The sequence below is a fragment of the Physella acuta genome, unplaced genomic scaffold, assembly GCF_028476545.2.
Source record: "Physella acuta isolate Inbredline_101_S28 unplaced genomic scaffold, ASM2847654v3 ptg001214l, whole genome shotgun sequence".
Taxonomy (NCBI): Eukaryota; Metazoa; Mollusca; class Gastropoda; family Physidae; genus Physella; species Physella acuta.
The window spans coordinates 161,758-175,000 of NW_026732731.1; the positions used below are offsets into that span (position 1 = coordinate 161,758).

At 37.7% G+C, this 13,243-nt stretch overlaps 1 protein-coding gene across 2 annotated transcripts in view; it reads right to left on the reverse strand.

The window, feature by feature from the left end:
- The window catches only part of LOC131957156 (carbohydrate sulfotransferase 15), a 50,208-nt gene that overhangs the window by 22,016 nt on the left and 14,949 nt on the right, over positions 1-13,243 (reverse strand). The gene's annotated exons all lie outside the window — the stretch shown is intronic.

The following is a 13,243-nucleotide window of genomic DNA, read 5'->3' on the forward strand; positions in this document are numbered from 1 at the left end:
CAGACATATAAACGCGTAACGGTGCACCCACAATGGTGCCAGTATCGGCCCCACAATAAAGTTTCACGTTTGTAAATCAAAATATCTAGCATACTCCTTTTGTTTCAGTGGTCAAAGAACCATCAGAAATATTTTTTTCCCTTCCGTAAGCCCTCCACAAGCTGACTACGCCAATGCCACCCCAACCCCCCCCCCCCCCCTCCCCCCACCCCCATTGTTGTGACGCCGATGGATTTCTTTTAACAAAACCATTAGTCTGATCCGCATCTTTCTGCACGTTCATCCTTGAACAAATTTTCAGTATCAACAAATGGACTTCTGAATAAAAAGCCTTTTATCCAAAAACGTAGCATACACTAAACAAAACCCAATCACGCTAAACAAACACTGACACTAATGTTTTTAGGGCTGATATTTAATCACCTTAATTGATATCTCTACATACACTAAAAATAACCACATATGCAGGGGAGATAAGCAAGAATTTTAAAAATAATCAGGTTTTTTTCCCAGTTTCTATAAATCAAATTACTAGTTTATTTGCCCGTGGCGTTACGACTAATTGATAAACTGATGTAAGATTTAATTAGGCGTGTTAGCCGAGTTAATTCATTATGTTGTTTGCTGTCGTTAAATTTTGTTGAAAAATTGTCACCTGATTCTAGACATATTTACAGGTTCTAAAAGCTGTCCAGGATAATATATGGAGCTAGGGTATAAATGTGGAGCTACGTGTATAAATCTGGAGCTATGTGTATAAATATGGAGCCAATGGTATAAATGTGGAGCTACATGTATAAATATGGAGCTAATGGTGTAAATGTGGAGCTACGTGTATAAATGTGGAGCTAATGGTATAAATTCGGAGCTAATGTTATAAATATGGAGCTACGTGTATCAATGTGGAGCAGATGCATAGATGTCGATTTACTGGTGTAAACAAGGAGTTTAGGATAAAAGTGTGGAGCTAATGATATAAACAGAGAACTTATGGTACACACGTTATAAACATAGAACTTAGGATAAAAATCTGGAGCCAGTTGTATACACAGAAACCTTAAGGCATAAATGTGGAGCTATAACCACGGAGCTTAGTATACCGTCTCCAAATGATTTCAGTGCATTAAAAAAAAAGGTTCGTCTAAATGACGTCGTATGAGACGCCCAACATCGAGTCTGAGTATTCGTCATAAACGTCACAACACACCCGTCACCCTGTCAGGCAAACGACCGGTGAATGTGACGTCATAAGGATTATACCGCAGTTTGGGGGGGGGGGGAGGGCGGGTATTAATCATTGTCCATGTCACGGCAGGTTCTGGATTATAATGTGTCTTTTGTGAAACAGGCCACGCTTCATGGACTTTCGAGATACGGAATATGTCTCGCGAGATACGCAATATGGATCCTTGAGTTACGTTATTTGCTTCGCGAAATACGGAAGGTGTCCAGCGAGATACGCAATATGGATCCTTGAGTTACGCTATTTGCTTCGCGAGATACGCTGTGTGATAAGATGCATGAAGGATTGCGTCTAAATGGGTTTTGACACAAACATAGGCGGCAGACTTAAAATTCAATTATAAGTAGATATTGATATTCAATTCAGAATGATTTAACTTTGAATAGCTTTTGAAGGAGCAATCAGTCTAGACGGTCGAATCGGTTTTTTACTTTAATGTTCAATGTAAAGTAAAGTATTCAAATTTAATAAGCAGTTATTACGTGGTTGGCCAAGGGATGTAATGATAGCATGAGGTCGTAATTGTAATGATGGCCACTGATTGTATTGTAAAGTTGGCCAATGTTTGATGTGTTGGCCATACGATATAATGGTGGCCAGAAAAATTTCATTTTGGCCAAACTATTATAAAGTTGGCCAGATTTTCCAATCATGTTTGCCAAGTATCACAATATTGGCCAGATTCTAGTATATGTAAGTGTTTGTAAAATATAACCAGTAGTCGGCCATTTTTCGGAATATTTGGCCAACTAATGTGAAGTTGGCCATATGATAAACCAGGCCACGAAGGCTCCAAAACATATTACCATTGACGTCAACGCGCTCTATTATCTAGGCGAGTAAATCTTCATTTCATCGATTGTATAAACTAAAGAACAAAGAAGAAGATAAGGACGTGCCTACAGTCTGTTTGAAGACAAAAACTCAGACCAAGAGAATGAGTAATATTTTACCGACGATCTTATTGCCAGATGTTTTAGTCACTTACCGAAAGCACGAACTCTAGTTTACCAACGCGGGAAAAAATCTATCGGATGTAGAAAAATCGACATCATATAAACCTACAACTGATGGAACTATTTATGATGACTTGCTATAAATAAACACTAGACCACCCGTTATCCTTGGATAAGTGTGGATTTCGGAGTCATTCATAAAGGACGTCATGTTTATTTGACGATATTTATGTTTCCACTCCCCTCCATACTTTCACATATCGTCACATTTAAAAAGACGTCACGCTTTAGACCAGATGTTTTTGTCTTTTAATATACCTACAATAAATTTTGTTACGTTAAAATTACATCCATAAACGAATCTTTAGTAAACCTACCTAAGATAACCTAGTTGGAAAACAACATCAGACCAGTGTTTCTTCCAGACTTTTTTCTCCAGGGGGGGGCACTTGAAATTTTCGGGGGGGGGGGGGGTGGTAGACTTTCTTCGGGGGGGGGAGGCGGACACTGTTAAAAGTATATATTTCCTATATACATTATATAAATTTCATTTCGTTCGGGGGGGGGGGGGGGGGGGGGGACGGTAAAAAAAAATTTCGGGGGGGGGGGGTCTTGGCCCCCCCCCCCCCCCGAAGAGATGCCTGGAAGAAACTCTGCATCAGACAAACCTACTCAAATATCTCGACATCTGATAAACCTATCCAAAAACATAAATATAAGGGAAACATACAATTGATTAAAGAACACAAGATAAACTTACCAAGAAAAACCTACATTCAATGGGGAATGCTATAAATATATATATGGATGTATCTACTTTGTGTAATATAATAAGTGCAAGTATCCATAAATCATAGGACATCATGTAACGTCAAAATTAATTCTAAAATGTTTCAAATTCTTTCAGTCTTTCATTTCATTTTGAAGTCACGTATTATCTTTTGAGACGCATTCAGAATAATACAGCTGTTTTTTTTTTAAACAATCAACGTCAACATTAAAGGTGACAAGCAGTCGTTGTTAAGATCCCGGTTTAATTCTGAATGTCCCACAGACATACAGACATACAGACATACAGACATACAGACATACAGACATACAGACATACAGACACACAGACACACAGACACACAGACACACAGACACACAGACACACAGACACACAGACACACAGACACACAGACACACAGACACACAGACACACAGACACACAGACACACAGACACACAGACACACAGACACACAGACACACAGACACACAGACACACAGACACACAGACACACAGACACACAGACACACAGACACACAGACACACAGACACACAGACACACAGACACACAGACACACAGACACACAGACACACAGACACACAGACACACAGACACACAGACACACAGACACACAGACACACAGACACACAGACACACAGACACACAGACACACAGACACACTTTCGCTTTTTTTATCTTTCTGCTCCTGTATCAACAGAACACCTACTCTCCACTAAATTCCCGTGATTTCCTGCATTAAAAATGTTTACCACCATCTATTGTAGCACATTGGGTATATGTTTAAGTTTAGTGTGTAGTGTATGGGGTTTTTGTGTAACTGGTGGAGGAAATATAGTGTGTGATGTTTAGTGTGTAGTGTTTTATGCGCCTATTGTATACGAGAAAAATGGCCCGTTGAGGACGGATACAACGGGCGCTAGGCTGATAGTGCTGTCTCTTTTCTCTAAACTAAAACCACCCCATCCCCCCCCCCCCCACACACACACCATCCCCCCCCCCACCACCACCCCCAACCCCCCCCCCCCCACCCCCCAAAAAAAACATGTCTATCGTCCCATTCAACGAAATATAATTATATACTTTTTCCAGTGTCCGCCCCCTCCCCGAAAATTCTACCCCCACCCCGAAAATTTCAAGCACCCCCACCCCTCTCCGGGGAGGAAAAAGTCTGAAAGAAACACTGGTGTCGCGCTTAGCCACTACCCGAAGAATTGCATTAAAGAAATTGCAAGAAAACCACTTTTTAGATTAGACACATTAATTAGGCGGTAATTTTATTATAGAGTATCAATGAAGAAATTTCTTTTGAGTTAGGGAGGGGGGGGGGGCTCAGACGTTCTTACGCGGGGGTGGGGCTTCGCCCCTACCCGAAGAATTGTATGAAAGAAACTCTTCACGCAAACCACTTAGATTAGACAAAATTTCCTTGTTATTCAATGTTTACTCGATAATCAATGACGTCATATTACTGTGTGCACTCTCCGGCTTGAGATGCTAAATGTGTCGACGTCATACTTCGTTTTTCGAATTACTGTGCATGTTTTTATTTTGCTTGTCTTTTCTCTACAGCGTTCTTGTCAGATAGATAGATACATAGACAGACAGCGAAACTATTAGTATTAATGCGTAGGTTAATGAATGTATTGCACATTATGTGTGTGTGTTGTGTATTGTATCTAGCGTGTGCATAATGTTTGTAATATGAGTGCTGTGCACGTGGGTGTAGTTTTAGTGTAGTGTTTGATGAGCTACGAGCTGACACGCGACGTAGCATACGCCGCCATTTAGTTTGATTCCTATTTTTCAGTAATTCATAATTTGTGAATTCGACACTACCAATGCTGTGACTGAAAATATTTTGCATTAAAACACCATCAGTAGCTAGTGAATGACGATTATCCTCACCCTCATTTTCCACCCGCTGATGCAGAAGTTAAACCTTCACTCGTTATTGAGGGTTGGAGAATGTGGGTTTGTGATAGAGCACACGTTTGCTAATTGGGAAGTCTCGAGTTCAAATGCAAAAAAAAAATACTGTATATCCGTTGCATAAATTAACTCATGCTTTCAACAAACCGCCTTTTTTTTTAAATTATGACCCTCAAAACGATTAAATCTTTAACTAATGATACGAGACTAATCTTTTTTCCTTATGATACGAGACTAATCTTTTTTCCTTATGATACGAGACTAATCTTTTTTCATTCATCGGATCTGAGCATGTTTTAATATTCCGGCGACTCTTTCAGTAAGAAGATTAAAAAGTTTAACATAATAAAATACTTTTTTTTTTTATGCGGAAAAATTATCCGAAAATGCATTAAACAGCGTAGGGAAACACGATGCAAAATAAAAACTGTAAAAATCCGCAATTGGTAAACATATTTTTAACTTTATTTTATCATCATCAGGCTATTTGTTTCGTTTAATCTGAAAAATTGGACATAAATTGTTTACGACAAAAATAATTATTGTAATTCTTTGTGTCCTATCACGTATCACTGCAAACATACTTTTAGCCTAAACTAATTGACACAAATTGATATTGATATATATACGCTATATTTATTTCTAATTTTATCTATTAAACACTTATACTGGAAATAATGTAAAAGAAAGTTCCCCTTCCAAACGGGGCAAGTGAAGTAGAGTTCACCTGTTTCTGTGACCTCGGTATATGAAGGGACAGTGTGGTCAATACTACGCCCAGCCGCCTTTACTTTATCTAACGTGAGTTAGGTAGGCCCTACCCATCAGAGCTGGGTTGACTTAGGAACCCGGATTCGAACTCGAGACTTTCGGATTAGCAGTCTTAATCTCTCTCGCTAAGCCACTCCGCCCCACACGGAAATAAAAAACCTACGTATAAAATAAACTTATGGTATACACTTAACTTTTAAGTCTAATACTGGCATAAAAGTATAAAAAGAGTCATAAACAATATCCCCCCCCCCATGCCAAAAAATATCGTTGTTAGTCCGAATTGCTATAAATTCGAATATTATTTTTTTTCCTCCGAAAGGCCGTTAATCCCATGTCTATTTGCCCGGATGCCGAAAAACGTGCATAAACGCTTTGAAATATAAAACAATCGTAATATTGATGAAGCAAATAGCGTCGCGATTGTAGAAAAATATTTACGTTTTTCCCCAACAGCTGGTGGTCATGTAACATGTGCAGAGTCAGCGGTGTTCTGTTGTTGTTTTTTTATGTTTGTTTAGGGTTGTGTTTTTTTTTTATATTTTAGGACACGACAGGTAGGTGAGACATCCGGTTGTCAGTTGGTTGGTGGAGGTGTTAGATGTAAAGTTGGTGGAATGGTGTGATGGTGTGGGTATGTAGGGTCGTGTAGATATTTGGGGTGGTGTGGATAATTTGAGGTGTTGTGGATACGTGGGGAGTTGTGGATAAGTGGGGTTGTATGGATATTTGGAGTGGTGTGGATAAGGGGGGGTGTTGTGTATATTTAGTGTGGTGTGGATTAGTATGCTGGTCGGTACAGGTGTTAAACATAAGATGTGGCTAAATGGTGTGGATAGGTGAGTATAAAGATGTTGTGTTTTGGATAATTTATGATGGTGTGGATAATTTGGGTGGTGTGGATAAGTGGGGTGGTGTGGATAAGTGGGTGGTGTGGATAAGTGGGGCGTGTGGATAAGTGGGTGGTATGGATAAGTGGGATGGTGTGGATAATTTGGGTGGTGTGGATAAGTGGAGTGGTGTGGATAAGCGGGTGGTGTGGATAAGTGGGTGGTGTGGATAAGTGGGTGGTGTGGATAAGTATAGTGGAGAGATGTGGTGATTTGGATACGCCAGGTAGGTTGGACAAAGTGATGTCGGTTTGTCGGTGCAGCTGTTTAGATGATAGGTGTGGCGGAAAGGTGTGGTGATGCGGGTAAGTGGGTAGAAAGATGTTGTGTTGTGTAATATTTGCGATGGTGTGGATAATTGGGGTGGTGTGGATAAGTGAGGTGGTGTAGTTTAATGTTTTGGAGAGATGTGGTTGTGTGGTTAAGCGGGGGGGGGGGGGGTAGATAAATGAGGTCGAGAGATGAGGAAGAGAGCTGGGAGGCGGGTAGGGGGGGGGGGCGGACACACACACACACACACAAACACACTAGACCAAGGTCATTTCCGTCAGCATTCTTTACGGTCCGCTGCGCTCATAAAACTTTACCTGGACTGGCTGAGCTGGTTTGGGATTTTGTTACATTGTTTATTAGGTCATTACGGTCGGGCAAGCTGGTTTTAACGTCCAGGGTGAAGGTTATTCACAACTGATAGTCCCATTAAGGAGATGCTATAAAATTAAAGGTTGTTTCCAGTTCAAGGGTGGGAGGAAGTAGCCTAACGTTAGAGAGCTAGACTGATAAACCGAATGTCTCGAGCTCGAATCCGGATTCGAGTCGCTAGACTCTCCCTCCATAGACCGTCAGGTTTGAAAGGGAACTTTACTTACTGTACCCAAGTTGAAGGTCATGTCAAATAGAAATCTATGTTGAATGCTCTCAAGCTAAATATAAATTATGAATTTATACTTTTAAAATTAGGATAATTTTTTCTGAAGTTATTATTAACTGTACATTTTAGATTGTGCAATATTTTTTTTATATTTATACAAAAAAGCCTATAATGTATTCATATTTTTTATCCAACCTCACCCCCCCCCCCAACCCATCATACTCCATCGTGTTATGTAGCTGAAATATCACCTGAGAAGTTGAATGAAAACAGGGGTTACTTGATAAACATACATAAAAACCAATGACAGACAACGATTTAATCCCTACATGCATAATTAGCTGAGGCTAAAATATATACTGTAATTTAGAAACGGAAATTTAAATACGCAGCTCATTGGATAAGTAAGTCAATATATTCGTTAAAACATCTAAAAGGTGTAATTTTTTTTTTAATTAGACTCAAAGGAAAAATGTAATTGTATTGTAAAATCTAAAAAAAAACGCAGCTAAATTTAATTGTATTGTAGAATCTAAAATATGCAGCTAAATGTATTCGCCAAGTTAAAAAAATAACTCTGTCAACTAAAACTAAAGTTTAGTTAGTTGCCGAAGGCTGATGCGTTCATGTCAATACCGTGTAGAATTGAGTGAATTAGAAAAGTAGCTTTAGGGGTGGAAAGAGGGAGGAAGGGGGAGCCTGTGTATGGGTAGAGTTCGAATCTTAGTTCCACTAGGTTTAGGTCTATCTAAACTACAACCGCTAGGCTGCTAACCAGAGAGTCTCGAGTTCGAATCCGGGTTGAAGTCAGTAGAACGTCCCTGAGTCAACCCAGCTCTAATGGGTACCCTAACTCACGCTAGAGAAAGTTAATGCGGCTGGGTAAAGTGCTGACCACACCTTTTCTTCAAATGCCGTGGTTAAGAAACATATGAACTCTACTTCATCTGCCCAAAGAATCACTAGGTCTAAAGAGGATTCTTTACTTTTTACTTAAACTACAAATCTGCCCGTCAGTTATTTGAAGTAAGGTCTTAAGAGGTCGGCGTGTTCGGTTGCTGATACTAAATATCCTGATTTCGAACCCCCGTCATGAGGCTCGATAGCTGGGGACAGCCATCCATCTAGGAGAGACAACAAGTTGACACGTAATACTTAATTGTGTTGGAAGGGATTCATTTCAACACTAGAATTAAGAGTTCAAACGAGAAAGAGGTCCGATTAAGTTTTCACAAAAGTGGGATCAAATTTTTATTATCAAATTTGCAAAACCAAGACTTAAAATTTGTAAAAGGCATTTACGTTTTTGCTGAATATAAAATAAGCGGTTGAATTTGTTAGCATGGTAATTTATTTAAAAAATATCTTTGCAGTGTCATTATAAAGTGTTTAGCTTTTTAAATTTTTATTTAAATAAAATGTTTAGTTCAATTGTGTACCTCATATAAAGTGTATATTTTTAATTATGTTTAGTAATATAAGAATTGCATTTGTATTTATTTAATAATATAAAATAAAAATCGCTAACCAATACAAAAGAGCTTCAGCTTCGTATCCACGTTGTACCATGTGTGTAAATCAGGAGCCCAAGGGGTGGGGGGGCAGAATTTTTTAAAACATGCCTGAATTTGAAACTCATTCACACTCTTGACAAAGCCCACAAAGTCTCAGACTTCATGGGAATAAGAAAACCAGAATAAAAAACCAAATCAGGCCAACTTCTTGAATACGTCTAGAGACGACAAATTGTTATGAACTGCATCCTTGAATGTTTGATAAACGCTCTCTGTTTTGTAACAACAGCGGGCAGACAAAAGAATAATCCAGACTGGGGGGACAAGTGCTAAGTAAGAACCAGTTGAGTGGGTGGGTAGGGTGAAGGTTAAATGCAGTGAAAATATAACGTACAATTACTACCGATGTGAACGGCTCTAGTTTAAATAGACAATGGATGCACCCGAGGGGCGCGTCCCAACGAATTAAAGAGATAAGGGGTCCCTCGCCCCCAACCCCACCCCCACTGTCGCGTAATCAGTCCCAAGACCTTGGCCAATAGTCTAAGGGAATGCTCAGAAACACGTTTGGTACAAACTCGCAGAAGCTATAGAAAGGAAACAAGAGTTAATTACATCACTGAAGGGCTCTATTCGTGTTTGATTTAGGGGTTTTCTCCCTTTATGAGCTACTGACCCCAGTCAGCTAGCCGACACCTGCACAGCGGTTCAAGCTAGTGAATTTAAGCTTGATTTTATATATATATATATATATATATATATATATATATATATATATATATATATATATATATATATATATATATATATATATATATATATATATATATATATATATAAATATTTATTTATTTAGTTATATTATTTATACATTATATTATACTATATTTACATAACATATTATATTATTCCTATATATATATATATATATATATATATATATATATATATATATATATATATATATATATATATATATATATATATATATATATATATATATATATATATATATATATATATATATATATATATATACGTACGCTGTTTTTTTCGTTGCGATGAACGATCTATATCCAGCGAACGATGCGAACCACCTAGGTCCTAGAGCTACCGAGCGCGCCAAGACGGTGTGAAGCAAACTCAGACTTGGCGCGAACCTTCCGTTTGTATTTACCTGTCATCTAATGTCATGTTATAAATTTCATCTGGTTGACGTAGGGCGAGGGAGGGGGGGGGCTGTTTGATTTTTTTATACTCGCGACTCAGAGTCGCCAACAGCAACGGTCAAACGGGGTCAAGACGGGTCAACACCCACCCCCCCCCCCCCCCGCCCCCTGTGCCGTCATGCTCGATTACACGATCTAGTACACTTGATGGGGAAATGTTGTTTTATTTCCTGCCGTTGATGTAGAAATCAGATACCAGCACACTGATTGTAACTGCAGGGATCAAAGATTTCATTTAACAAAAACACCCACGTTTTATTAAACTCAGCTTTGAATCAAGGGAAATAATAAAGTAGTCGCTAGCCAAAGCGGGGTAACTTTCCTCACAAACGCACTTTATCAAGGTCTTCGAATGTTTTCTAAATATCCCTAAACGAACTTTTTTTTTTCTTTCAATAATTTGTGTTTTATAATATTAAATTTCTTAAAATCTATCAGAAAAACTGTTTGTGTTTTATATTTTCTATATCCTGAGTGTAATAATTTGATAAACATATTACTAATTTGATTTAAAATTTAATTTAATTTTTTACACCATTAAGATCAGATTAATTAATTCGTTTTGAATTGTTAGAATTGTTCTCAACGTCGGCCTGAGGAAGATTTATTATTTCCTCTTGTGTGACTACTCTAGATCAGGGTTTGGCAACCTTTTGAGGTGGAAAAGCCAAATATTACAAACTACCCTATTTCCCAGTTTTTAAAGAGCCATTAATAATTGTTCTTCTATTTTGTGATATTAGATTAGGATTAGCTGAATAATTATTTTTAGCGCAATTTCCATACTGGACAATTGCGATTATTAACTCGTCATTTCTGGATGTGTGTCCGCAGCTTTAAGTCGTATCTTCTCAATGAAGCAATATCGAGGACTAGTTCCAAAAGCAAATATGTTAAGCAAGTTCCGAGGATGATTGTGGGCCAAAACATTCCCGGAATTCCTTCCTTGATTTCCCGGAAAAGCCAAAAAACCTCAAAAAAATGCAGTTTTTTGCCCATATCTCGGCAACCAGACAACTTAGCGACTTGAAACATTTACCAATCGATTCCTGCCATAATTTAGAACAATATTGCCGAAGAAAGTTTTCAAAAATATCCTTTCGTTTGGGCACAAATTTTTTTTTAAAATTACATAAACACCTACAAACCGATCGTTCTCCTGGCTTGAACGCACCCCAGCATTATACGTCTTTGTGATCACTATCTATTTTTAGATAACATAAGGAAATTGCGCTTAAATTGTCACTAGACTTTTTATAACTTGTTTTTTAAATGGGTTTGATTATGAAAAAAATACTTATTCATATGAAAACATACACATGTTTCGCACAAAACATAAAGTATTTCAACTAGTTCTTTTAGGATAATAAAATCCAATCATAAAACTATCCCTACCCAATTTAGAAGCTAATAAATATAAGAATATGTCAATCAAGTCAAATTAATGCACACTGACACAATTAAAAATGCCTTCTGAATAGCAATAACCTTTATTATTGAAAATATTTGGGAAAAAAAATGTGCACTTCGGTAAAGTATGGAATTTATTGCCACGGGGCTGGCCACAGCACAGTTGTGGGGCTGGGCCTTGTACTCAAGCAGCTGTCAGCTGTTTGTATACGCTCTACACAACCTATTCCTAGTTTTTTATTTTGTTTAAAGTTGTTTTTCAGTATATTATTTTTATGAATTATGAAAATAAAATAATATAATTATTATGGAACTGGCGAGTCGCATCCTGACATCAAAAGAGCCGCATGCGGCTAGCGACCCGCAGGTTGCCGACCACTGCTCTAGACAGATTTTGGACCTGATATTTAGAAGACTACACGACAGGGAAAACACATGAACACACGCTATAATTAGAGCAGTCATGTCACGCTACATTGCTCCTGGTGCTTGGGCCGCTGCACCCAACCAAATCCCCACCCCCTCAACCCATGCCCCTAAGACCCCGCCCACCCCACCGATACAGTGTTACATTCTGACAGAGTGGTACAGTTTTTGTAATTGTATTTAATTTTTTTATGCTGTCAGTCATGACAAGTTCCTCTATTCTATACATCTGTTGTTTGTATATGTATCACTTTTTTTTTTAAATGCAAGGCTTTTGAGATGTACATTAAAATTTATTATGTGAGTAAGGGGTTTTTTTGGAAGTGATCAAAAAGTTAAACTGTAATCTGGAAATGTTGTTTTCTTAGTAAATTGTGGTCATTTGTTATATTTAACCGCTTATAATTGTTCCCCTTTTGGTTGTTCTTTCGATTTGTACATATCAAATTTAACTCCGTCATAAAATGTGAAATTATGTAAACTATTATCAACCTTCCAGTGTAAAATATGTTGTCAATTTTTTTTAATGGTAAATAAAAGTTTTTAAAAAAAAACTTAATATCTAAAACTGTAATCTGGAAATGTTTTTCCACAGTTATACTCATTCATTCATAACCTTAAAGGCAATTTGATTTATTTAGGGTTAACACTGAATTTGTGTTGTACTTAAATTCATGTTGTCATTGTTGAACGATACACAGATGTAGATTCAATCCAGCTTCAGATTCTTAGTAAATTGTGATCATTTGTTATATTTAACCGATTATAATTGTTCCCCCTCTGGGTTTTTCTTTCGGTTTGTACATATCAAACTTATCGCCATCATATAATTTGCCATTATGTAAATTATTATCAACCTACCACTGTAAAATATGTTGTAATTTGTTTTATGGAAAATAAAAGTTTTTAAAAAATTATCTAAATTCTAAACCCACTGTTCGATTGGGAATAGGCAAGCGATAAGATAGGTACTATATTCGGCTCTTCATTACTTGAGTTGTAGAATGATCTTTTCGCTAATCACCTGCCTACTTATGTGGCCCCTAAGGTTATATAGACCTCTGCTATTGATAGTGACTTGCATCATATTGAGGTTAAAAACTATCAGGACAGTCGTCCTTATGGGGGGGGGGGGGGGGGGGAAGGTAAGCTGACTCTGTAAATTACTTGTCTGAGACTTAATTTTTAATTAAATTTATTAATAAAGAATCA